The 27,343-nt window shown below is 50.6% G+C and overlaps 1 long non-coding RNA gene across 1 annotated transcript; it reads right to left on the bottom strand.

Moving 5' to 3' along the window:
• Positions 1 to 25,818, bottom strand: LOC137153398 (uncharacterized). Its single transcript, XR_010919792.1, has 2 exons — positions 25,356 to 25,818; positions 1 to 2,835 (listed from the first exon to the last, which is right to left on the bottom strand). It is a non-coding gene; the product is annotated as an uncharacterized lncRNA (long non-coding RNA).
• Between the last annotated feature and the right edge of the window lie 1,525 nt (positions 25,819 to 27,343).

Below are 27,343 nucleotides of genomic sequence, written 5' to 3'. Positions count from 1 at the left end.
TGCCTCACGGCTGGTCAGAGAGCCTCTTACCAAAAGGCAGCTTCACCGTTGCATGTTGCAGGAGGCTAATCAGGGGCTGCAGCTCCAGCAAAGCAGGCCAGGTACCCACCGTGGCTAGGCCTTTCTGTCCAGCTTGCCACACAAGGCCTTTGCCTAAGGAGGGGAAGACACCAGAAGCAGCAGCCCGTCAGCCCCGTACCAGGAGTCAATGGATAAGAAGTGGGGCATCAGCCTTTTGTAACCCTGACCCATTTTACGTGACTGGTGCTAGACTCTCATGCACATTCTCTTCCCTGTTGCTTGGAACTAGGCGATGTTGAGCAGTCTCTCCTCAGCACTCCTGGGTGTCAGACCTTTGTTAATGGGCCCTCTTAAGGCTCATATCCTTCCGCATCGGATGCCATAGCAAGTCCTTGAACCAGGGCTCCCACCCCACCATAGGAAGTCACAAGGGCACGGGGTTCTGAGTCTCAGGCCCCCAGCTTCCCTCTCAGACTCCCTGGTAAGCCCCCAGAAGGAAGCCTCCTCAGAAGCTTGGAGAAAAATAGCAATTGTCCCCAGGCCAGGTGAAAGCATTTGCTACTGAGGACCCACCCATCCTCACGCCGCCAAACTTGATCTCTGGCCGTTTCGCAGGGCTGGAAACAGCAGCTTTAAATACAGCTGCTCACGTGGGCTTCGGTGCAGAGTTCTCTGGATGAAAAAATGGCTTATCAGCCAAAACAAACATTTACAGGGAAAAATTGTCATCTTGGTTGAAGCTTCTCTTCTTTCCAACAGAAAACTTGCAAGCGTTTATGACTGGTGGGGTGGGGGTCAGATGTTCCCCTCCTTTGATTTTAATCTTTTTTTTCAGTGTGGAAAAAGGTGAGTTTCCCCAACCTCGTCCCTCCATGAAACATTTTTCTTGATGAAATTTTTCAGCAAAATGAAAATACAATTCCCCCCCCCCCCCTTTTTTTTTTTTTTTTTTTTCAAAATACACTAATTTTTACTCAACGATCTCTGCTTTAAACCAGTGGGGATTCCCATGCACCCCACTGTCAGCTCTGGAAAAGCATAAGATCTTGGACTCCTAAATCATGAGATGTTTACAGAAAAGTTCTCTCTCCTGTAGAACTTGATCTCACCAGCCCTGGGGCTCAGGAAGGGTTAATGGGCTGGACGTGCCACCTTTCAAAAGAGTCCGTCAACATTTTGCAGGAGAGGGAAGAGATTTGTGTGCCAGGTGGGTTTTAAGAAAACGGAGGCTGTCTGGAGTGGCTTATGGCTTTGAAATGTGAAGACAAATCCTGAGGAGATGGATTAATGAGTGGATGAGCCAGGCAATGGCGCATGCAGGATGGGGAAATGTGGTTTATTATTTGTATTACCATAGTGCCACAGAGCCTTACTGGAATAGGAGCCCGTTGTGTTAGGTGTTGCGCACACAGAGAACAAAAAGATGGCCCCTGAACCAAAGTTTTAGGTTATTTGTAAGTGTTTTTAATGGCTTACTCTAAGACCTGCACAGTTGAACTAAAGCACATGGCATCACAAGTGGCGGTATAAAAGAAATGGTCCCCTTTTTATTTTCTAAAAATATTCCTTAAATGGTTCATATAACAGACAAAATACCTGAGCTTCGAGTGTGTGCAGGCCCAGTACTGGTGTTATCTATTTGCCTGCCTTCCACAGGGTGTGCAAATCGGTACACGCATGTGCATGCGCACACACATTTGTATGGGAAAATATAGCCCCTCGTGTTTTATACCCTGCTGGTGCAAATGAATAGAACCGTATATTCAAAGCAGTATCCAAAACTGAGACCTGGGTTCATAAACAAGGCAAGAACTACAGTTCAGCCAGCCAAGTTCATTAGGGTTTCACTGAAAAGAAAAAAGAAAAAACTTGGTCTCATAGGACAAATTCACAGAGAAAGAACTAGAGGGGGTATTACTCAGAATGTAATGAAAATGGCTGCAATGATATTCTAGTATTGGGTAAGTAAAATATTAAAAGGAAAGCTTTTTGAAGTCCTTATCTGCCACATATTACTCTTGGCTGCACTAGGGTGAATTCAGAATGTCACTCAACTGAAGTCAATGGAGTTACTCTGGATTTATACCAGAGCAGATGAGAGCAAATGTTGGCCCAGGGGGTCTGACTTCCTGGGAAAAGTGCATTGGGCCAGATCTTCAGCTGGGGTAGATTAGCACAGCTCCACTTTAATGAAGCTGCATCAAAGTATGCCAGCCCAGATTCTGGCCCCTTGACCTCAGTGGATTTATTCTGGATTTACACTGGCCTAGAAAGATCAGGCCCATTGTCTGCAGGCAGAAAAACCTCCTCAACATCACCTGGCAGTGGCAGATAATCTCAGAAGGAAGAGATGGCATCCTTTGTTGTAAAGGGGAGAATAGGTGCATTGCCACAGCCGGAGAGAAACTGTGAGGAGGCTCCCATTTCCAGCACTTAAGAACAGCAGGAATTCCCATTTGTATGCAAAATCAATGCCCAGCCAGGGCACCGAGCACTGGGAAAAACAGAAGTTGGAGACGGCAGTGGTTTAGTCCCGCATGAGAAAATAGCTGCCTAAATGGGGCAGCAGCATGGTGCTGGGAGGGTATTCCAGGCAGCAGTGCCAGGCACTGAAAGGTAAACGTTTTTCTTCTAGACAGGCTTTTTGAGAAGTCAGTGCTGTCCATGAGTAATGGGCTCCTCCTGCTTTGCTGCCAGTGAGAAGTGGAGGCGAATTTTGGTTCAGCAGGAAGAGTCCTATGATCGGAGACCTCACAACCAGCCACGTTTCTTCGTATTGGGGTGAATATATCTTTAGTCTGAGCCTTCCTTCACCTAGCACCAGGATTATACAAAAAAAAGATCTGGGTTTTCCTTGGCCGTACCACATAACCTTTGTTGAGCACTGTACGTGCTCAGAGCTATGGCGATTCCTTGTGCACGCCCCCTCCCACCTCCCAGCATTCATTTGGCTGACAGCATGCCACCATTTTAAGGGCTCACTAATAAACCCAGCAGTACACATGGATTTCCTGCATTGGAGAGAGCGTTACTGCAGATCCACGCTGGCCTAACATTACGTCTACACTGCAATCTTCGGTGTCATTGCAGCTCACATAGACACAGCAATGCCAGCCTTATCCATGCTAGCATGGCTAAAAATAGCAGTGTAGGCACGGGCTAGCAACACAAGTACGTACCCAGGGTTCCTCGGCAGGTTTGTACAGCTCACACAGAAGCCTGTGGCCCTGTCTCTTCTCCGCTATTTTTAGCCATGCTACGTCTGCCTGTGCTGCAGTCACCCCTTAGACTGCAGTGTGGATAACGAGTACGGAGGAAGGCTTCAGCCCACGCAAGACTGGGAACGTGTGGTAAAGGAGGGCAAAGGAACATAGGAGACAGCTTCCTCTCATCACCTTTTCTACGTGTAGGTTAAGCGAGCGGGTTAATCAGAACGTGTGGAGAGTATGTTTGAAAGGCAGCGTGGCCTAGTGGAGCCCTGGGAGTTGGCAATCCGGGCTCTGCCGTGGCTGTGCGCCGTGGTCAGTTCACTTAGAGCTAGATTGCATGTTGACTGCACGCTCTGCCGGGGCCTAAGGGGTTTCTTACACGCCCTGCCCCGCCACCACAGCTGGGCAAGGAGGGGTGGCTCCAAGCTCTCAGCTAACTCAGGGCATCAGGTTACTGCCCTCCTGGGGCAAGGAGGAGACAGGTAGAGAATTGTGGCTCTCTTCTTCTCCTGGGGCAACAGAACTACAGCCTTACCCCTGGGCACAGTCTAGTTCTCCATCTTTCTGCACCCATATAATACTTCTCACCTGCCTCTCTTAAGGAGCCAGCAGCTAAAGTTTTGAAGTGCTCTGAGACAGATGTTGCCCATGTACTCCCTCTCGCTGTGGAGCGTCTGTATCAAGGATGAGATCTGAACCACATGATAGTCAGGTAATGCAAACACACCGCTCTGGCATGTAAGTAGCCTGGTGCTTTACTCAATGACTTTAATGCCTTAAGAAAATGCACAGGTGCAGTGCAGCTGAGCTGCAGTTCCCCCCTCCCCCTGGGTGAGTCTTTCACTTTCAACCTCCTGACTCGGCTGAGATCTCAGCATGAACCCTGCACAGCTTGTGTTAAATTTCCTTTTTTTAAGAGAAAAGAAGGATGTTACGTCACCGCTTGCATACGCAGGGCCAGATCCCTGCTGCCATTACCCACCGCCCACCCCACGAATGGCCAGAATCCAGCTGCTCTGCTTTTGTTCATGCAGCAAACAGTCAGCCGTAACAGGATTATTACCCAGTAACGTGAGTGTGTTAGACATGGCCCTGACCCGGATGAGTCTGTGATCTGCACCAAACAGCCCCTCTAAATTCAAATACCCCCCCAACTTCAATTCTTGGGGAAAGTACTGCATGGAGCTCCAAAAGCCACAGTGCTCTCAAACACTCCTGTATTTGAATTTTCCATGTGAGATTCAAAAACTTGCATGAGCACGTTCGGGGGAAACCTGCACTAGTTGTACAGTGAAATGCATTCCCCAAGAGACGTGCCTGTGCTTCACATGGCAGACAAGCTGTTGCCTGCTTACTCGCTTGGTTTGTTTGCATGCTGGAACAGTAAGCACATGCAACTCAGGGAATACTTTTGAACAGCTAAGCCCATTGGGTTTAGGCCTGGAATGGAAGTGTGCATATATCCTGGTGTTTGCAATTGCAGAGAGACGCTCTAATTTTCCAGGCTAAGACTTTAGACTGGGAATTTCTAAGTTAAGCATCCCAATCCTGTAGAAATATAATGCAATTTAGGCCCCTAAAACCAAGCTTCAGTTCTTCAGATGGGTACAATTTAGCCCTGCGCCCAGTTATGTTCAAACACAGTGTTGTTTCCCCTAAGCATTCCCCCTCTCCCCAACACCCTCCTCAACATAGTTCAGCAACTCTTCCCAAAAGGAGAAGAATTGAAGTTGGCCATAACAGAGTTCCTTGTGCTGCTCATCTTTCCTTATATTTCCTTCTTGGTAATCATATACAGCTCAGCTCTGAAATCTCATCCAGAGACTTCTCTTATTCCAGTGAATGATTCCAAGGTTTTGCTCTATTTATATTCTCGTCACTATCTAAACTGGAAGAGAGGCTAATGGCTCACCCCAGCTCTGCCTTAATTAGCAGTAACACTGCTGGAATACGTTTCTAAATGTCATTGGGTTTGTCTCTAAATGGCCAATTAAAGGGAGTTTATAGACAGAGTTTTACTGCAGTTTGTTAGGTTCTAATAAGCATTCTTTATTTTCATTGTGTTTATTTTGATATGGTACCAAAAACTCAAGTTTGCCAAAGGTACGCTTATTATTTGTAGTGCAGTAGCACACAGAAACCCCAGCCGAGATTAGACCACCGTTGTGCCAGGTGCTGTACAAAACACATGGTAACAAATACACATACAGCTACAAATTTACACATAAGTAGTAGAGCCCATATTAAATGGAATAAATATTGCCTAACAGATCTTGAGCTATAGTTGTCAAGGGGGAATCATCAACTATTGCAGACAAAGTCATTGTTCATAAAGCTTGTAGATGAGAGAGACCCGTGAGGTGATAAGTTACAATAAGGACAGGTCTGAACAGTTTGGAAAGCTAAACTACTAACCAACATGACTTAATTCAATCAAAGGCAAGGTCAAACATCTAGGAATAAAGAATGTAGGTCCTATCTGCAAGGTGCGGGACTGTAGTCTGAAAGGCAGAGACTCTGAAAGAGACTCAGGCGTCATTGTGGATAGCCAGCTGAATGTGAGCTCCCACTGCAATGCTGTGACCAAAACAATGCTTACAATAGTTGGATATCTCAATAGGGAAATGTCAAGCAGGAGGAGGGAGCTTGTGTTGCCTCAGTATACAGCATGCGGGAGACCATTACTGGAATACTGTGTCCAGTTCTGGTGTCTGTACATTAAACAGGATGTTAAAAAATTGGAGAGGGTTCAAAGATGAACTATGAGAAAGGTTTTTGGTCTGGAAAACACACCTTATAAGGACAGACTAAAAAAAGCTCAATCTATTTTAGCCTATCAAAAAAATTAAGAGAGAATATAATTCCTGTACAGGGAAAAGATCTCTGATACTAGAGATCTCTCTGATCTAGCAGACAAAGGAGCCAATGACTTGAAGTGTAAGTCAGTGTAGCTCAAACTGGAAAAAGAATGCAAGTTTTCAAACAAGGAGGGTAATTAACCTCTTCGATCATAAACTCTGGGGTGGGCAGATTTCCCAAGTTCCACTCCAGGACTTTAAACACAGGATCATCCTTCCTTTGAGTCTGTTGTATTTTATTTTACAGTTGGACATATTTCAATGTAGAGATTGGTTCACAGTGCAAAATTCAGAGCTGCATCCAGATTACACCCAACTGTGCTTGTATCTGGGGTTTTGGTTTGAGCAGCACAAAGACAACGCTCACCCTAGCACTGGAGAGAGGAAGCTGGTCCAGGACGCAGATTTGATTACAGTTATTATGAGGAATATGTAATCTCTGACCTGCCCTAAGAAACTCTGTAATGAGTAATATTTTAGAAAACGTGGTTAATCCACCTATAAAAAGCCACCAAAGTCTCCTTCTCTGTCTTTCTCACACCACCCTACATTGCTGCTCTGGCAATACATGTTCCCATCCAGCAGGGTGCAAGCAGCATTGCCCTACGTTCCCTGCAGCACCAGGCAAAATGACACCCACCAGAAATACCAAGGTCTCCCAAGCGCCCACTGAAGCACCATGGCCCCCAGACTGTCCCTTAAGAGACAGCTCCATCATTGCCCTGTGACCCTGAGAGCAACTCAGCTCGCCCAAAGGAGCTACAAGGCAGGCACAGTTCTCCACTGGAAAACAGGCACCCTGTCTCAGGGGACGCCTACTCCCAGGCCAGGCTGCATCACATAGTCCTGAGCACGGCGGGTGGAACCGAAGTAGGGTGTGGATGGGCTGGAGGAGAAAAGGGCTGGTCAGGGGCATGGCCAGGGCAGACCTGCACCCTGGCAAAGCTCCTTAGTGGCTGTTTCAGCCGTGGTACAAGTTCCCATAGCTCCACGAGCTGCTCTGCTTCACTGCAAACCGCCAGCCACCCTGCTTCCAGAATAGGGCAGTGCATGTTGTCTCCCTGCTGTCTGCGCGCCAGAGAGAGACCAGGATACACGACAGTGATTTGGTACCTAGTGGGAATGCAAAATTTAAAGGGGGAGACATAAACAGTACTACAATGGTTAGCCACTAGGAGCACCATATATAATATACCCTATCAGAGCACACAGCAGATATCCCTGGCAGTGCATTAAAGGCTCTCATTGAAGACGTAACTCCGGTATCGCTCTATAAAGGAAGCGTTGTAGCCAGTCCATATCTGGTACAAGAATGCAGAATACTCACTGCTCAGCATTCAGACCCATACAAAAATGCAGGCTTAATTACAGTCTGCTGGGTACTACTGCACTACTAATAGCGTCATTGTCTGCTAACATGCTACTTGCCTCTCCTTCCACGATACCCAACTTGTTGCATCATCCTGGTCTCTGCAAATGACACTGAGGGCCAGCTGATTTAACTCCACTAATATCAGTATAGTTATACAAGGGACAAATCTGGCCCCATGTGTTCACAGGAAGAAAGCATGTTTCTGTAGTGAAATGTTTGGTTGATCTTTGAGCAAAAAAGTCTGCCCAGCAAGACTGGGTAGTCAAGGGGTGTATTGCCCTGCAAAAATGGTTCTGTTTTTTCCAACAAATCCTACAAACATGTGAAACTCCATAGGAAAAAAAATCATCATAGCATCTTGGTCATGGATTGGGGCGTCCCTGTATTAGGTACTGTGCAAATAGGGTACAAAAAGTCCCCACCCCAAGAAGCTTACAATCTGAGTAGAAGACGAGAGACAAATGGATGCAGACAGACTGACGGGAGTACAAAGAAGCGAGACAATACCGATCAGTGACAGGCGAGGGTCTCAGCCTGGTGCCATTACAATTTCATAAAAAATGGTTTCAAGTTCTGCTTGCAACTTCTGCTTTCAACTTTGCCTCAGGGAAGGGGGGGGGGGTCTTTTCAAAAGTTTGGTTTCTTGGTAACAGCATATGGTTTCTGAAGACACAGAAGTACTTTGTATTTAACAATTGCCAGTGCACAAATCTTATGTGGAACCTGATTATTTCTCATTTCGAAATTACTCTCTTTATAATTTTGCATGATGTAAAAATCTCAATTTTTTTTTTTTTTTTGGTTATTTGTATTCCAGTAGCATCTGGAGGTCCCAGGGGCTCCTTTGTGCCGGGCACTTAACACAGCGTAAGAGAGTTCCTGCCTTGAAGAGACCACATTGTAAATCATTCATTGACAAAGAATTCAGATTTGGATTAATTAAAATTATAACATGCTCTAATGCCAAGAGCTACTTGCTTTTGACAGGGCTACATATGCCATTCTACAGCTAACAGCTTGTAACCTTGCAAAGTTGTCAGCAAGTGTCTATCACATAGCACTAGTTACTTCCGGCTAAGGCAGACTTCCTGCTTGTCGAAACCCCAGCAGAGCTCAGATGTTGATGCGGTCTATGGAGTAGAACATTCACCCTCCTGGAAAATGGACTTGCTCATTAAACCAAAGAACTGGGCTCTAGGAGTGGGGAGCTGAAAAAAAAAAAAAAAAAAAAAAAAAAAAAAAAAAAAAAAAAGGGGGGGGGGGGGAGATTCCGCACTGAGTAAGAATCCCACGTGGTAACGACACAGGAGAAAACAGATGGGGTTGGAGAACAGTGTCAAGTTAACATCATCCTCACCACATCTGAGTGGCAAGACATTTGATGCTGGGTCATCAAACGATGCCAATGTCTTGATCTAGTTCTTGATGGACTGGTGGCCACACTGTGACATACACCAGCAGGCACTTGGGTCTAGACTCTTCAGTGTTTAGATCCAGAGTTTGGATTTCCTAGAGGGTCTCTAGGTGGCCAAGCAGTGTAGGGATGCGTACATGGCTTCTCTCTGCCTTGTACATCTTCTGTACACAAACAGTATGCCACACTCCAGGGTGGGCAGTCCAGCATCCTTCACATGCGCTAAAAGTAAAGTGAAGGCTACAAAACTGCACGGTATGAAAGTCACCTTTGGGTTTATGGAGGAGAGCAACTGCCGGTGTTTTAAAGGTGTAGATAGGTGCCCACTGGGATTTTTCAGAAAAGTGCTTGGAAATTCCTCTATTTGCTTAGCTACATCTTTAAGAACCTAAATACTGTTAAATCTGCCCCTTAATTCTTCTGGGCAACTGCCTTGCTCTCCTAGTACAGAAGAGACAATGAACTCCCCCCCCCCAGCCCCAACTTCTGTTTGGCCCAATCCCAGTCCTGCTTATCTTGAAGGGGAAGCTTCATCTGAAGGCTCCATTTGATGAATAACTTGAGCCAGGGTCATGCTGGGTTGTTTGTTTTTATTTTTTTGTGTGTGATAGAAAAGCCAGGCATGGGAAACATTTGGACTGTCAGAGCCCTGAAGGAAGAGCCACTTTAGAAAACAGGTGAGAGAGAAAGCCAACTGAAAAAGAGATTCAGAAGGATTTCATCACGTGCTACACTTTTTTTCAACCCTACCTACTACTGGAAAAGCGATTGTGAAATAAGAGCACAATTCTTTTTGTTTACAGTAGGAGATGCTACTCTTCAGAGAGAGAGAACTGTCTTTGCATTTACAGTCTATAGCCGGGACAGATCGCAGGCCAAAGCCAGACCATCAGACACTTTTGAATGGACTGTGAAATCTTTATCAGTGTTTTTTTTTTAATTTTCACCTTCTCACAGTGCGATCTCCTACACTGCACTGTGAATTAACGGTTGACTGGTTCTCCTCAATTCCTTATCTGCTTAATTTGAGCTATCGCTTTCTTGGAAGTTATTTTTCGCTTATTCAGCGGTTTGATTTTATTTGTCATTTAATGCACGACAAATATAAGCAATGGGGAATATTACTAATGCACAGCATTGTGTGTTTGTTGAACAGGGGCACTTGCAGTGTGAAAACTGTTTCTCTAGAATCTGGACCTTGACTATGCCTTAAGCAAGAAATTTGGCCCTTGGCAAAAAATAATTCACTACCCCTGGTCTACAGCCATGTCAGGAAGCTTTCTCCTTCAGGCAGGATACACCAGTTCCACTGTTTGTCCTCTGGACTTCAAGACAAGCATGACTGTGCAATGAGCAGGCCAAGAAGCCACCTTCAGCCAACAATACCATTCTCCTCCTGGCCCAGAGACATCACGGTCATCCTGTGGGAAACACGCACTACACCTAAGGCCCTGATCCTTCAAGCATTCAGTGGGACCAGTCCCACGCATAGCGTTAAGCCAGGGAACAACTGTCTGCAGGATGGGGGAGGAATTGTCACCAGCCCCTGCTCCCCCCTTATTGAGAAAAGAGTCCTGTGTGAAGACGTAATGCCATTGTGTTTGCTGGCAGTCACTGCTATCTGCCACTGTTTCTCTAGTCGCTTGCCAACCAGCAGTGGATAATTCCTGATTGCATGGGATGTGCTATGTAAATTCCCAAGGCACGTCGTGTTGCCATAAGGAGATAATTATAAGGCAGTGTTCTTCAACTGGCTGCCCATGTGCCAGATCTGGCCTGCAAGGGCCTTGCCTTTGCTCTGTCAGGTGTCCGCTGTTCTTTCCTACTCCCCTACCGGGGGCCCCACCATAAAATCTACCTGGATCCAGCTCCATCCTGGACCCCCGGCTACTCTGGGCCCTGCCCATCCTCCCCCAGGTGGTCCCTTTCCCTCCCTGGCTGCAGAGTGTCCTCTCAGCTGGCGGGGGGCACTCAGACACAGGGACACCGCAGCCAAAAGCAGGCAGGGGAGCACATGGGCCGAAGCCACCAGGAGCCAGGGCAGAGCCAGAGCCAGGTAGCTGGGCCATCCTTACAGAACAGTCTGGCAGCCGAGCGCAGGAGCTGGGCACAGGTAAGGCAGGGACGTCCTAATGAGCCTGGAGGACACGCTGCCCCTGCAGATCATCCGGCTTTCCCGTCAGTGGGGATTCAGATAGACAGACTGCACCCATGCATGGCGTGGCAGTAAATGAGGGGGAGGGGGGAAATCAAGTGAAATCCACCCCACAGCGTGCCTCTGATGGGACTAGCAGGCTGTTTGCCATTCAAAATCAGCCCGCATACCATCTTTGGTACACATGCCACCGGCCACCAGTCACAAGGGATGGCAGAGAGTTGGATCATGTTCTCGTCAGAGCTGGGCCTCTGCCATCTCCAGTGACACAAATTGCTTCGTCCAACTGTTATTTTTACGTGGGGCGTTTTGTGGACTTGTTGCCACATCATTTCACAAGCGTCTCTCCCTTAAACTAACGGACACCCACGCGAATGCAGCCAAACACCCCATCTCCCAAGGACACACTTCCTGGGCTCAGCTGCAGTGTTGTCGAGGGGATAGTGCACTGGGCTGGGACCTGGAGATGAAGGTTCTATTCCTGGCCTGCCGGGTGATCCTGGACACGTCACTGCCTGTGCCTCAGTTTTCCCAGTTGAAAAATGGGGATAGTGATGCTGCCTCCTTTGTAAAGGGTGTGGAGATGCGTGAAGGAGAAGTGCCGTGTACAAGCTAGCATTATACTAACAGCTACAGAAAGCAATTCCCCGCCCCAGACTCTGAAACAGCTCCATGACCATTACCACCCCCATAAGCCACAGCTGATGGTTTACAGGTAGATTTGGAGAGCCTTTACTCCTGTTGGCCACAGTGGGACCACTTGCAGTGGGGCATTCCTCAACAGAAATAAAGGCATCAAACACCAGCCCTTCAGACATTAAAGGCCTGACCCCTGAGAACTTCGGTCAGCTCCCACTTGAGAATGGGACTGGTGGATGCTCAGCACCGCTAAGGAGACAATGGCCCCATTCTGATCTTGTACACCAGCATAACTCCATTCATTTCAGTGGAGTCTCCCCTGGTTTTCACTAGTGTCACGGAGAACCAGACCCCCCGGGAGTGCTGGTTCTTTCGTATGTCACAAGGCGATGTCTACGTTCTTCAGCCCGCTGACTGCCCCGGGGGTAGCGAGCTGTTACAGCCCACCCTCCAGTCTTCACAGTGGGCTCTCCTCAACACGCTGGACTGAAGCATGCTTCTGCCTTGCGGCTGCTCCGCTGCTCTGACCATTCCAGTCAGTCGCCTGTCCAGGATCTGCACCCCAGGTGGATAGAAGTTAGGGCTTCTGAAATTTGTCAGCATGCCTCTTTCCATCCCACAGTTGCTGCCACCCAGCAAGGACACAGCTATTGGCCCTGATTAACTGTTCGTCGTCCAAGATTGGCACCGGGCCAGCAGCATTGGACGTGAACGTAGCTCATGGGCACGGCTGCTGCAGACGGATGTCATGAGACAGTTGTGTCGGCAGAACTCCAGGTGTAGGTGTTTTCTTCTGGAGCAGGGCAGATCTTCTTGTAGAAGCGTGTGGTGCTTATTTGCACGGCCGGAGCCACTGTCAGACTTGTATGCAGCAGGTGACTGTCACTCATCATGGCCTGTAGATGTCAGGTTTCCTGATTAACAATCCAATAACAAACATCTCCTTAAAGCATCATTTGTCTATAGCACTTCCTTGTTTGCGTAAACCCACACACCCACAAAAGTACATTGAAGTAATAATCCTTTTGCAAACTCTCTGAAGAGGGAAAAGGAGTGGATTAGAAAAGGCCCAGAAGATTCGTACAGCCCCCTGGAGGGCACAAACAATGGCTTCAGGAATGTTTTTCCCATTTTCACAGAACCTAAGACTTCCAAGACCTATTTTTCATCATTTCTATCCAACAGCCTCTGCTGCTGTTTAGACACGGGCAGCTCATGTGCTAGTAAGCTTGTAGAAATGGACACCAAAATCCACAGGTTAGATTGCCCCTGGCCCTAGTACAGGTGTGCAGGGCTGCATGTATGCACACTGCAAGGGGGAGAGAAGGGGTAATGCAAGGGACCTTCCCACACCCTTACCGCATCCCATGCTGTGCAAAGGCCAGACACAATCTATGTCTGTGCTTAAGGAAGTACTTTTTTATGTTCATGGGAGGGCACAATTAGAAGACTGGAGGGTGGACTGAAACTCCTAACAATCATCAATGATGCAGTAGTCAGATGGCTTAACAATCTAGACATCGACTTGCCAGACATAAGCAGCAGCACATCTAGGGGCCCAAATCTCAGTTACACCAGTGAAAAGCAGGGGTGACCTCAGGGACAGTATTGCTCAGTGGATAGAATACCGGCCTGGCTCTCAGGATACCTGCATACTAGGCCCAGCTCTGCCACTGATCTGCTGTAATCCTGGACAAGTAACTGCTATCTGGGCCTCAATATCCCCATCTAGAAAATGGGGATAGTAGCACCTAAGTCCTTTGTAAAGTACTTTGAGATCCATGGACAAAAAACTGCAAGAGAATTAGGTATTCTCTCTTCAAGTGATTGCTCATATCCATTCCAATATAGGGGTGTGCGCGCCCCGTGCACAGATTCCTGGAACTTTTTTCCCTTAGCTAGCCCCGTAGGGTCGGCTCAGGTGCCCCCTGAAGTACCGCGCTCATGCCGTGGTACATAGGGCACTGCCGACCCCGCGGGCCTTCAGTTCCTTCTTTCCACCTGTGACGGTTGCTGGAACGTCTGCCTCTTGCATATCACAAGTAGCCTCCCTTAGCATTCTAGTGCGTTTCTTTGTTAGTTGATTGTTGATAGATCGCAAGTGAATAGCGGATAAGTTAGATAGCAGATAGTGCCCTTAGGGGCTACATTAGAGCCATGCCTGGCTCCACTGGCTTTAAAGCCTGCACCGTGTGTACAAAAGTCTTCCCTGTGAGTGATCCTCACGACCGCTGCCTCCGATGCCTCGGAGAGCACAGAAGAGAAAAGTGTAAAATCTGCAAGGCCTTCAAGCCGTGCACCCAAAAAGAGCGGGACGCCCGGCTGAAGGCTTATCCTGATGGAGTCCGCGCTCCGCCTGGACTCCGAGCCATCGCGATTGCTGGCGGCACCGAGCGTCTCCTCGATGCAGAGCGCTCCACCAGCACCGAAGTCTGCAGTGCCAAAGAAAAAGAAGCGGCCTGAGGCCGCACACACGGACTCCCCCCTGCGACCGGTACAGCAGGGAGCGCCACAGGAGATGCCCCAGCCACGTACCGTGGAGGTTACTCCGGCACCAGCATCTCCTCGCAGAGAGCCTCCCCCAACTCCTGAGGGTGGAGGAGCGCCCCTGCAAGGGCCATCAACGCCAGAGGCTTTCGCGGCAGCACGCACCCTCACGGGCCTGGCCACGCCTCCCTTCCCCCCTTGGCCGAGGGTTCCGGGACTGGCGTCTCGGGGTAAACCAGCACTGGGTTGCCCCGGTGGGTGGCGGAGACAGGAGTCGAGGTCTCCCCCCATATGGTCAAGGAAGGTCGAGAGTGCGGGCTCCCTTCCTAGCTCCGACTCTGAGTCGTCGAGCTCCTTGACACCACAGCACCGAGGGCGGTCAAGAGGCAAACGCGCGAGTCGACGCCGATCCAGTTCCGCTTCACGCAGGGGTCGTAGCTCTGACTCCGATACCTCGGTACAGAGCCTCGCTCGGCACCAATCCCTAACTCCAGTGCGCAGCCCGGAGCGATCCCCGCCTCTGACGCGGGTGACGGTGCCCATTACCACACCACCTGCCTCAGCACCGCCTGCCTCGGCACCGCAGAGTCAATCACTTTCTTGCTCAGCTTCACGGAGACACAGGCGGCATCGCTCCCAATCCCGAGGTGGGAAGCGTCGTCGCAAGAGGTCGAGGCACAGGAGGAGATCCACATTCAGCTCCTTCAGCAGCTTGTCCCCCCGACAGCACCGGAGAAGTCGGCACTGGCGCTCATCGTCATCATCATCTCGGGGCCGTTCACCACCCTGGGGCCGCAAACGCCGGTCTAGCGGCTCCGGATCCCAGGCACGCCAGCCACTGCAGGCACCGATGCAAGCAATGGTGTGGCCCCAAGGCCCCTGGCAGTGGCCGTACTGGGGGCCATGGGGTACCCAGATGGGCCAGGACACCACGTTCATCCACTCTTCGGTGGCCCAGCCAGCATCCCCGCCTCCGGGTCAACCGGACCAGGATCACCCCTCTGATGAGGGTTCAGACCCTGAGGAGGGACCCTCCACAGGGCCCCTCCCACAGTCTTCCTCCTCCTCCCCAGATGAGGCGGCGGCCAGGGACCGTAAGGCCCCCCCCTCTGACTTCCAGGCCTACCAGGACCTGCTAAAGCAGGTGGCGGGAAACCTGAACATGGACCTCAAAGAAATGTCTGAGGAGGCAGATCCCCTCTTCGGGTCAACTGGGTTGGCAGGGCCATCACGTCGCCCTGCCGGTGCATGAGAGGGTCATAAAACTCACAAAGGCCCTCTGGCAGACCCCCTCTTCTGTGGCCTCCACCTCCAAGGCCGCAAAAAGGAAGTATTATGTCCCCAAAGAAGGATTTGACTTCCTATACACTCACGCTGCCCCGGGGACACTGGTTGTAGACGCTGTCAACCAGCGCGACCGACAGGGCAGCCAGGGCAACACCCCTAAAGATAAAGACAGCAAGAAGCTGGACCTCTTTGGCTGTAAGGTGTACTCCACTGCGGCACTGCAGCTACGCATCGCTGACCACCAGGCACTCCTGGGGAGGTATAACCTCAACCTGTGATCCTTACTGCAGAGGTTCCACCAGATCAGGCCACGGACTTTGCCACTGTGACCCAGGAAGGAGCGGCAGTGGCAAATGCGGCATAACAGTCAGCCAGCGATGCAGCAGATGCCGCCAGCAGGATGATGGCTTCGGCCATCGTCATGCACCGCTACTCCTGGCTGCAGTCCTCAGGCTTATCCTAGGAGGTCCAGCAAGCCATACAGGACCTCCCGTTCAAGGGGACAGGACTCTTCTCAAACAAGACCATTTGACTGCACTGGCCTCTTCTGAGAGAACCGATGAGAAGCTCCATGCCCTGAAAGACTCGCAAGCCACTCTAAGGTCCCTAGAGCTATACACCCCGCAGGCCACGAGACACCAATCTTGGCCTCAGGTCCAGAGACAGCCACCGCCTCCACCCAGGCCAGCCCCCAGACCTGCTCAAACTAGGAGGGGTCGGGATCGCTTCCGGGTGCCCAATCGCCGTGACCGCCCAGGGTCCTCGGCAGGGCCCCAACAAGGCCCAAACAAGGGCAACAACGGAAATAAAAAGGTTTTGACAGTGCGCATGAGGGTGGCACTCCTTCATTGCCCCTGGATCTCTCCCGGTCCTTTGCCCACAGGCTCCGGCCATACTATGCCGAATGGGAAACCATCGCCATAGACCGCTGGGTCCTCGGCGTAGTCCTCAGGGGCTATGCCCTCCAGCTCACGGCCTCCCCCCACGCTCCCCTCCCGAACCCAACCCGCTTCAGGGACCCCTCTCACGAGCAACTCCTCATACAGGCAGTCAATTCCCTCCTCCTGCTTGGAGCTGTGGAAGAGGTTCCTCCACAGGAAAGGGGAAGGGGATTTTACTCACGATACTTCCTCATCCCCAAGGCCAAGGAGGGCCTGAGGCCCATATTAGACCTCCGTCATCTGAACAGGTTCATCAGACGCATCAGGTTTCACATGGTTTCCCTAGCCTCCATTATTCCCACTCTAGATCCAGAGGACTGGTATGCTGCCTTCAACCTCAAAGATGCGTATTTCCATGTTACTATCTTCCCCGATCACAGAAGGTTCCTCAGGTTCATGGTAGCTGGCTGCCACTACTAATTCTCAGCCCTGCCCTTTGGCCTCTCGTCAGCCCCCAGGATCTTTACGAAGTGTGTGGCGGTGGTGGCAAGGGGGTCCAGATCTTCCCATACCTGGATGATCTGGGGCAAGTCCAGGGCCCACATGAGGAACAGCTTAGCACTCACCTGCGCGACATGCACCAAACTGGGGATGCTCATCAACGAGCAAAAGTCCACGCTGCAACACATAGAGTTCATAGGGGCCACCCTAGATGCCACCCAGGCCAGAGCCTTCCTCCCACAGCCTCGATTCGAGACCATGGCCACCATAATCACTGATTTGCACAGGTCCCCCACGACGACAGCCAGGCACTGCCTTCAGCTGTTGGGACATATGGCAGCATGTACGTATGTGGTGAGGCTGGCTCACCTCAAGCTCAGGCCTCTCCAAGGGTGGTTGGCCTCGGTATATGTACCAGCCAGACATTCATTAAACAGGGTGGTCACGGTTCCCACCCAGGTACTGTCCTCCCTGGACTGGCAGAGGAACCCGGGGGAGGTTCTGAGGGGTGTCCCCTTCAGAAACTTGGCTCCTTCAGTGACTGATAACGGACGCCTCAGATGTGGGATGGGGGGGCCACATCAGCAAAGACCTGAGCACCCAGGGGTTCTGGTCACTGGAAGAAAGAATCAATGTCAGGGAGCTCAGGGCAGTCCGCTTGGCCTGCAAGGTCTTCCGCAGGTTCCTGAAGGGCAGAATGGTTCAGGTCCTCACAGACAATACGGCGGCCATGTTCTATATGAACAGGCAGGGGGGAGCGCGCTCCTCGGCTCTGTGCCAGGAGACTACTTGACTTTGGGACTTCCCTGTGAGGCACGACTCCCACATAACTGCCTCTCACCTCCCCAGGGTCAGGAAAGACGAGGCGGACCGCCTCAGCAGGTCGTTCTTACCCCGCAATGACTGGTCACTGCACCCGGAGGTGGTGACTTCAATTTTCCGGAAGTGGGGGGTTCCCCAACTGGACCTGTTCACGTCGTCCCGGAACAGGAAGTGCCTGAGGTTCTGCTTGCTCCGGGGTCACGAGCCGGGCTCCCTCTCCAATGCACTCCTTGTAGACTGGACGGGGACCCTCATGTATGTGTTTCCCCCCCATCCCGCTCCTACCCAAGGTTCTCTTGAAAATCAAGAGGGACAGAGCGGACATAATACTGATTGCGCCAGCTTGGCCATGGCAGCACTGGTACAGCATACTGCTCAATCTGTCCATCGATCTGCCGATCCCGCTCCCGAAGCGCTACGACCTGCTCTCCCAGGACCAGGGTCACCTGCTGCACCCAGACCTGGACTCCCTCCACCTGACAGCATGGAGACTCTGTGGCTGATGGAGGGAGAGAAAGCCTGCTCCATACAGATCCAGCAGGTTCTGCTGGGCAGCAGAAAACCTTCTACCCAGGTGGTGTACCGGGTGAAGTGGAAGCGTTTTACCTGTTGGGTGGAGTCCCGGGGTATCCCACCGAGCTGTTTGCCCACACAGGTGATTTTGGAGTACCTGCTCCAGCTAAAGCTCCAGGGTCTGGCACTGGCCTCCCTGAAGGTGCACCTTGCAGCTATCTCGGCCTTCCACCAGCCAATGGAAGGACAATCCCTGTTCTCCCACCCCATGTCAGTCAGGTTTCTCAAGGGGGTGGAGAAGCTATACCCGCAGGTCCGTGACCTGGTCCCTCCCTGGGATCTGAACCTGGTCCTCGCCATGTTGACAGGACCCCCCTTCGAGCCCATGGCTACATGCCGGCTGCTCGTCCTCTCTTGGAAGGGAGCCTTCCTGGGGGCCATTACATCGGCTAGGAGGGTCTCCGAGATAGGAGCATTGACCTCGGAGCCCCCCTACACGGTCTTCTATAAAGATAAGATCTGACTGAGGCCCCACCCGGCGTTCCTACCTAAGATGGTGTCTCAGTTTCACTATGACCAGGATATCTTCCTCCCCGTGTTCTTTCCTAAACCACACGGTTTGGAGGAGGAGCGGAGGTGGCATTCGCTGGACGTCAGACGAGCCTTGGCCTTCTACATCGAGCGGATCAGGCCATTCCAGAAGTTAACACAGGTGTTCATGGCAGTGGCAAACCGGATGAAAGGCTCACCTGTCTCCACCCAGCGTATCTCCACCTGGATCACCGCCTGTATTAAAACATGCTACGAGCGGGCGAAGGTGCCGCTTCCAGGACCTGTGACAGTGCACTCAACCAGAGTTCAGGCCTCATCGACGGCCTTCCTGGAACGAGTACCCCTGCAGGACAGCTGCAGAGCAGCGACCTGGGCATCGGTCCACACCTTCATGTCCCACTACACCATCGTTCAACAGGCGAGAGAGGACACGACCTTTGGCAGGGCCGTGCTGATAAGAGCGGCTCACCGTTGACTCCTACCCACCTCCAAGGTAGGGCTATTTAATCACCTATAATGGAATGGATATGAGCAATCACTTGAAGAGAGAAAACAAGGTTACTTACCAGTAACTCTCGTTCTTCGAGATGTGTTGCTCATATCCATTCCACACCCACCATCCATCCCCACTGTCGGAGTCGGCAGAAAAAAGGGACCGAGGGCCCGCGGGGTCGGCAGCGCCCTATGTACCGTGGCATGAGCGCAGCACTCCAGGGGGTGCCTGAGCCAACCCTACAGGGCTCACGAAGGGAAAAAAGTTCCAGGAATCTGTGCACGGGGCGCGCACACACCTCTATTGGAACGGATATGAGCAGCACATCTCGAAGAACAACAGTTACTGGTAAGTAACCTTGTTTTACCACCACCACTCCAAACCAATCAACAACAGACCATCTAGCCTGAAGCAGGGGGAATACTGACAACAAGTCCCTTAGACAACCCATCCACATGACACTTCCTTCTCCGTTACATCAAGAGCTGAGATGCACAGGTGGCATGGGCGCAGAGAGGCAGCTGAGCTGTCATATCGAAGGGCTGCCTCTTTAAAATCCTTGATACAGAGAAAGAGGGACAACAGCAGGCATTGTTAAAGTGATGTTTCATTAAACACGGAGCTTTAAATGTTTTAACTACTTGTCCTCCCGCTTTTGGATACGTCTTGAAGAACAAATAAAAGAATTCTAAAATGCGAGGCTGCTATGGTGACTCAGGTGGTGCTGTCACCCACTAGTAGCTGCCGGGCCACACAGACTTATGAGACTCCTACAGACGTGGCTGGGTGTTCTGAGCACAGGCAATAGAGGCTCACGCTTTTAGTTCTGGAGGTCCCTGGGTTGATCCCTGCTCCCCACATCCCACCCAGGGGTGTCGCGGTACATAGCTTCACACACCTGGGAACACGGTATCATCTATCCAACACAACAGGTGCCAGCCCCACCCCAGCAGGAGGAAAGGGGTAGATTCAGGAGACTGTCAGAGGATGCCCTAGTACTAGGATGGCCTTCACAGTATCGTTTTCAGCTAGCATCCTCCAGCAGTGATCTGCTGCACCTCACAGGGACTTTAAGCCTTAGGTTATCAGGTGGCGTTCTGCCTCTAAGAAGGCTTGAATATCTAACTCAAGCCAAGAATCCATATTTCAGAAGAGCCCAGAAAAGATTTGTGCAAGACAGGGTTGATGCGAGATGGCCAGGAGTATGAAAGGTGCAGTGAATTTTAACTAATCCCTCCTCTTTACTCTGGTAAACTATTACACTTACTATACAGCTTTCCCTTTTTCATTTCGAGCTGACTCTCTAAATCTCTAGCAGCCGAACTGCAAACTTTTAGCTCAGTGAAATTTTGTTTCTTTGTCTCCCGGTGCCAGTCAGTTTAGCAGAAGGGGGGGTGGGGGGAGCAATAAAAGGCTGAGAGAATTTTATTTTACCTGGGTCAAGTCCTCTGGGCTAGAGCAAAAGCTTCTGTCAGTTTCAATTTAGTGGGTCTGCTCTTTGAAAGGCCAGATTTTCCACTGCTCTAGAAATGCTCCGTTTCTGGCCTCCAGACACAAGAGAGGAGGAAGACAGAACAGCGTTGTCAGTTCAATTTGGCTCCCAGGACCCACGGAGATGAGAATTCATAGCTTTTGCTGGAGACAGAGTTCCTTTCATCACCCTAATCTGTCCAGTTCATCATATCTTTAAGTACATGCAGCTCTAACATTGCATGTTCAACATACTTGTTGTTAACGGAGCGGAAAGCCAGATTATTAAGACATTTGGGACTCCTTTCCTTGCAGCCCCTTTCAGTTATGGGCTGGAACAAGAACAGGAATCAGCGCTGCTTGAGTCTCAGGAGGCTGAGGTTTGATGAGGATAAGAATTGAGACACTTGCAGGCCAAAGGAGATAGGTACCAAATTCACATCAACCATCCCAGGGCTTTGGGCATTAAGGACTCCTTTTGGGCAGGCAGCCCTAACTCCTAACTTCCATTGAACTGGTGGTTCTTACTCTCAGGTCCTAGACTGTCACACCTCTCAGACACCTACGTGCTATTGCTTTCTGGAGCTTCCCTGTAATTTGCATCCCAGGACATGGGACGAGCCTCAGTAGCTAGGAAGGGTTCATGCTGATGGTGCCTGGGGTGCTGTGGGGCTTTCAAATAAATCTAGTGGCCCTCTGCCAAGCGATTGCACCCCCCAACTATACAGCCTGGGATTGAATGCCGGACCCTTCCCACACACCCTGGGTCAGGCAGATGCTGGTAAGTTTAAAGGGCAGGACAGACAAGGAGATCCCAATGGGGAGGAGGCAGTGGAGTGGGGACGAGAAGAGGCAGAGTGAGGGTGGGGCCTTGGGGGCAGAGGCCGAGCAAGAGTTTACAGCAGCGGCTTCACCTCAGTCTCCCCAAGCCTCTTATACCCCACACCCATGCCACCAGCCCCCAAGACCCACTTGTTAAATTTTGAGAAACAATTTTGTGCCTTCTCCCATGCTGCAGCTTGTGCTTCAGAGGCGTCCCCACCCCCCCGGCAACATCCGCAAAGCTACCTCATTAGCCACCTTCCACTCCCGCCTCAAAACTCGCCTTTGCTGTGATGGCTACAAAAAAAAAAAAAAAAACCAGACAATGGCTGGGCCATTGGTGTACTGGGACCACTGCCCCTTGGGACTGGCTCATTGTTCCCTTGTAGTGCCCTGTCTGTCCATCTGCCTCCAGCCCACTCTCACGCTTCCATTGTAAGCCCGTTGTCTTTGTGTTCAGTGTTTGAACAGCCCCTAGCCCCGAGGGGTCCCCCTCCTAGGCACTATGGAAATACGGACAAGTAATACCCATGTCACAGAGCAATGGACTAAAGCGGCAGACCTCCAGCTATTTTCACTCCACAGTAAATACCGGTGTGACATGGTACTCGGAGATAACACAGCCATGCCAAAGCTACAGCAGGGACTGCTGCACTAGTGGGAAGGGGGGCAAAATTGCCTCCCCTCCTCCGCCACATCCTCCTGCCCCACCCCCGGGACCCAGCACTCTGCAGGGACTTCCCACCCACCCGCACACTGGGGGCACTAAGACCCACCCGGCACCTCTTTCCCCCTCCACTTCACCGTATGGCTTTGGGGGAGAGCTGTAGAGAGCAGCTAACCAGAGGCTCCAGCTGGTGGGAGCAGCCAAAGCAGGGAACCCCGGATGTTGCAGTGAGAGCTGCACGCAGGGCGGACTGTCTGTGCCCTGTGTTGACTGGCTCTTTGCTCCAACCCCCCCCCACCCCCCGCTCCCTCACAGCCTCTCCACACGTGTGTGTCCCCCCACCACCACAACGGGGAACTAATGCACCATTTGCTGCCATCCCATTGATCACTCTGCTGGTGTGTGCTGCCCCTTCCCCCACACCCTACATGTCTTGTCTATTTAGACAATAGCATCTCAGTGTTTCCTTGTGCTCTCCCATCTGTCTGTTTCCCTCTGTTGTCTCTTATAGCTAGACTGAAGGCTCTTCAGAGCCGGGAATGTCTTTTTTGTTTGCTATTTGTACAGCACCTAACACGATGGGGTCTTGGTCCTATGGGCTACGATAATACATCTAAATAATATCAAAGCCCATTCTCACTGGGTTCAGAATGGAGACCTTGTAATTCCTAGTCTTTATTTGCTAGGGTATACCCAAGTGGTCCTTAGGCTCCATATTAGCATTTCTGGTCTGGTTCAAAACAGAGATGCTGCCCTGTGACAAGCGGTTTCCTGGCCTCCTCATGTTGATCCCTAACTTAAAGCACCCAAGTCTGAAGCTTGGGCCTTGGCTAGCCTGAGTTCCCCCCGTCTGGAAAATGGATGTAGCACTCTGCGCCTTTGTGCAGAGTTTCACCATTCTCAGATGAGAAGCATTATATAAGCAGATCTGAGAAACCTACTGCTCTTTCCATAGGTCCTCAGCACTTTCTCCCATCCTGCTGGGAAGCACAGCCAGTCTGCTGCCACACTCCAGCGTTAACACAGGAGAGGTGAGGGATATTTCAAGTGAAAGTCACCCTTGTGTAGAGGTCCAACTGTGGTGGAATGCACCCCTGTATTCACACCCTACACTCCATTGTAATAATCTTTGTACAAAATATTCCTTGTGAGAGATCACTGGAAAACTAATAACTTACTGGTCAATAAGATGATTAAGTGTTTAGCAACATTATATGTAAAGTTATGAATTCCCCCTGAATGATGTTGGTAGCACATGTTCAAACCCAAGTAGCCTTGATTAGGCAGGACCGATCAAGCAGATCTTAAACAAAGGCACATGTGTTTACCTCAATTTACATATAAGCTGTAAATAGGCTCCTCAGACAGTGCAAAGCAGAAGACCGGAGACAAGGAAAACCTGCATTTCAGCCAACAGAGGTGAGAAGAAACAGCGTGCAACCTCTTTCACCACATCACCTTCTTTACTGTTTGAATGAAACTTAACTAGGAGCAACTCTTGGGAAAACGCATTTCAAAAGGTGACTGACTGTAAAAGATGTTAGAAATAACAAACAGGTTGTCCTGGGGGTGGATTGAGTCGATGGCTACCCTTTCTTGCCTGCTCGTTCCACCTTGATGCCGCAAGTGAGTGAAGAGGTGGTTACTTTACAATCCTTTTATCCACAACAGTATGTAAATGTATACATTCCCAGCAACTCCCCATAGACCCTTATTTGATTACATTAACAACTATAAAATGAATATTAACAACTATACGAATACAATTATACCCGCCCGTTTGTTGTTTAGAGGATTACTTTACAGAGGGCAGGAACATCACCCTGAAACTTCTTATCTTTACACTAACATTCTTTAAAGCATGCAAGGGAGGGAAAGAAGATAATGCACTCTTCCCACCAAAGGTCTTGCGCAGGAGGGGAGGCAGTTATTTTGTTAGCCTCATCCCCGCCGGTGCAGATGACAGGAGATGGCTGGACAGAGGAGAACACACTTTTTGGGGGTGGAAATCCAGGAGTGTGTTGGGGTCACCCTGCAAGTCGTAACCAAGCCTGCTGGAAGCCAGAGCGTGGCTGGTGTTTGCGGACAGGCTGCTGGACCAGAGCTGTGACCATACATAGACACTCAGGGTGCGACTTACATGCTGTGCAGCAGTTCATGAGGCGCCTAGGTTGGGAGCTGCAATAGCAAAGCATTGTGAGGCACCCCAGCTTGCAGGGAAAGAGATGACAGAGCCCTTCACTAATCTAGCTTGCCGCCCCAGAATGTTATACCAGCCCAAGGCCTATGGCACCGTTATGTCCCCAAAATAAGCAAGAGGCACATGGATTCTGCACTGGGCCACTGTGCAGGCATGAATATCACTTTGGGTGTCTGTGTGTGTGTACTGCTCAGGGATAAAATAGCTTCTCATAACGTGTACTAGCTGATTTCTGACCAACCGCCCCCAAACTCTCACAAGACAGAATTCACAGGCTAATGCTTCAAGCCTGGTGTTATTAAGAGTGATTCAAATTTGCAACCCACTGCTTGCTTTAGTACATTAAAGAACATATTGAAGTGCTAGGGATTATATAATTCTCCCTCCTGCACTGAGCTAAGTAAGGAGTTTTATGCCACACAGGAAACACCCAGCAAAGTTTTAAAGCATGGCTATGAAAACAAATAGCATACATTTAACCAAGTGGAGTAAGACAGTCTTGTGCAAATGACTGTAGACTGCCTATAGTCCTAGGTGTCTTACTAGCTTTACAGAAGAGCCCTTGTAATGCATGCTTTTCTGCTAATTACTCCATGCAAATGAAAAGGTAAAAAACACTCAGGAAATACTGTCTCATTTCTCTTATGAGATAGTCATTTAAAAGCACTTTACAATATACTTAGCCTAGTATGCTGTGTGCTTTAGATAAAACAAGCTCATTCTTACCCAGCACCACAATTCTAAAAAGTACATTTAAAGGAGAATTTTTATACTGGTTCAAATTTACATTTAAATATGTCATTTTGCTTTGCTAAAAGTCTGCTGGATTTACACCACTGAAGGTACATGTGTGCGCATGGCTTCTTCCTTCACAGTTCAGTACCCCCTACCCACCAGAGAGTAACCTCATAATCCTGTGAGCTATGAGGATCAAGGAGTAAAACTTTGAAAAGGGTTTGCATGACTTATGCACCTAAGTCTGCCACACTCACCATCTCAGAGTCCTTCCTCATGGCAAGATCCAGCATTGCAGCCCTTCTGCCTCACCGTGGTCCTCTGGCGGTCTGCCCAGTAGCTTGACCCTCCAGCCAGTGCTCACCCCTTGGAGGGTAACAAGGCCCACCCCAAAAATTCAACAGAACAAAATCTCTTCTCCCCTCTCCAGGGCTCAGTCTGCCAGACTCTTCTCCCCTCTCCCAGGCTCTGCAGAGTTCCTCCTCGCTCTGCTACAGAGAACTGCCTCTCGGGGCTTTCCCTCTGTAGGCCAAACTCCTCACAAGCTACTGACTCTCAGGGCTTCTGCCCTGCCATCTTTCTTTTCCCTGGCCTGCTTTATTCACTTCCTTCTCCCCAGCTCCCCTCAGGAACAATCCCAAGGTACACGTTCCTCTGGCAAGCCCCTTTGCCAGAGCAAACAAGAACTGCCCCCTACCTCTCTCCTTTGTATAACGAACACCCTACAAGAACCACCCAGTTGGGTTCTTCCCAGCTGGGTCTAATCTTCAATTACCTGTTCTCCCTGCAGCTGCCACAGAATGGGCTAACTGGGCTCTCCAGCTCCCTGTAACCCTGTCACTGCCAGTGTGGGCTTTATACACCACAAAATCAATTAAGCGCCTTTCAGAATTAGACCCTCGGTGGTGAGATATAAAGGTGGTCCTGGAGTGTGGGTGTTAGGCACTTAAATACCAGGATCGGGGCCTCGGAACCTAGCTTTAGCACCCTTTGTTGATGTTGTTTTTCATGCCTCTGTGTGTGACCCATTTACTTAGAACGTGTGTGTATGTGTGTGTGTGTGTGTGTGTGTGTTGCTGTCTGAATCAGTCTCTTTGAGTGGCTGCTTAAATTCTTGCACCTCCCACAATACAAACAGAATTTGTTCTCATCCCAATCCAGGCTCCCTTAGGGCTGCCAACTTTCTAATTGCTGAAAACTGGCAGCGTAGGCCCTGCCCTCAGCCCAGCCCTGCCTCTCCCCCCTCCTTCTGTTGCTCCATCTCATCTTCCCTCCCCCCCTCCCGGGACTCACCTGCTGGGCTGGGTTGGGAGGAGTTGACAGAGCCTGCCTGCCTGTCCAATTGGGGCCTGGTCAGTCCCTGGAGCCAGGAGCTGGGTCAAAGTTGGGGGCTGGTCCCTGGAGCCGGGTCAGGGAAACCGAGGCATGGCAGGGCAGGGTGGGGGGATGGTCCCCAGAGCAAGGGGCTGGGGCTGGGCAACTAGGGCACAGTGGGGTGGGAGGGCAGTTGGTCCCCAGCGCGCGGGGCTGGGGGCAACTGGGGCACAGCAGGGCGGACAGGAGGTTGGTCCCTAGAGTGAGGGGCTGGGATGGGGAAATTGGGGTATGGTGGGGTTGGTGCCTGGAGTGAGGTGCCGAGGCAGGGAAATCAGGGCACAGTGGGGTGGAGGGATTGGTTCCCAGAGCAAGGGGCTGGGGCAGGGAAATCGGGCCACAGCAGGGGGCGGGGGCAGAGTGGATTCCGCCTAGCGGCTGGTACAGGTACCCACCTCTCTGCCAGAGAGGCTGGAGCCAGGATCTCTCCGTCAGCAGCTGATCATGGCAGCTCCTCCAGGCTCCAGCAGCAGCTGCTGTTCCTCCCACCCCTCCAGAGGGACAGGGATGGAGGCTAGCAGCCTAGAGGAAGAACAGGGCTCATTATAACAGCCAGCTGGAGAGCCGGTGGAGATGAGGTGGGTGACCAGATGTCCCATTTTTATAGGGACAGTCCCGATATTTGGGTCTTTTTCTTATATAGGCGCCTATTACCCCCCACCCCCGTCCCAATTTTTCATGCTTGCTGCCTGATCACCCTACAATGAGGAGAGCTTTCCAATACTGAAGCTGCCTCTCAGTACACTACAAGTAAGTTACTGGAAAACTGATATTTTGGAGGTCTCAACATTGGCTCAACTGTCCGCACACTAAAATTAGGGGAGGAAAATTAATCCAGGAAAACAACCTGCTGCAGGAGCAACCGCTGCCA

This window comes from Emydura macquarii, unplaced genomic scaffold (assembly GCF_026122565.2).
Source record: "Emydura macquarii macquarii isolate MOO-44397 ecotype Brisbane River unplaced genomic scaffold, CSIRO-AGI_Emac_v2 contig_1253, whole genome shotgun sequence".
NCBI lineage: Eukaryota > Metazoa > Chordata > Testudines > Chelidae > Emydura > Emydura macquarii.
This window is presented reverse-complemented; position numbering and strand designations above follow the sequence as displayed.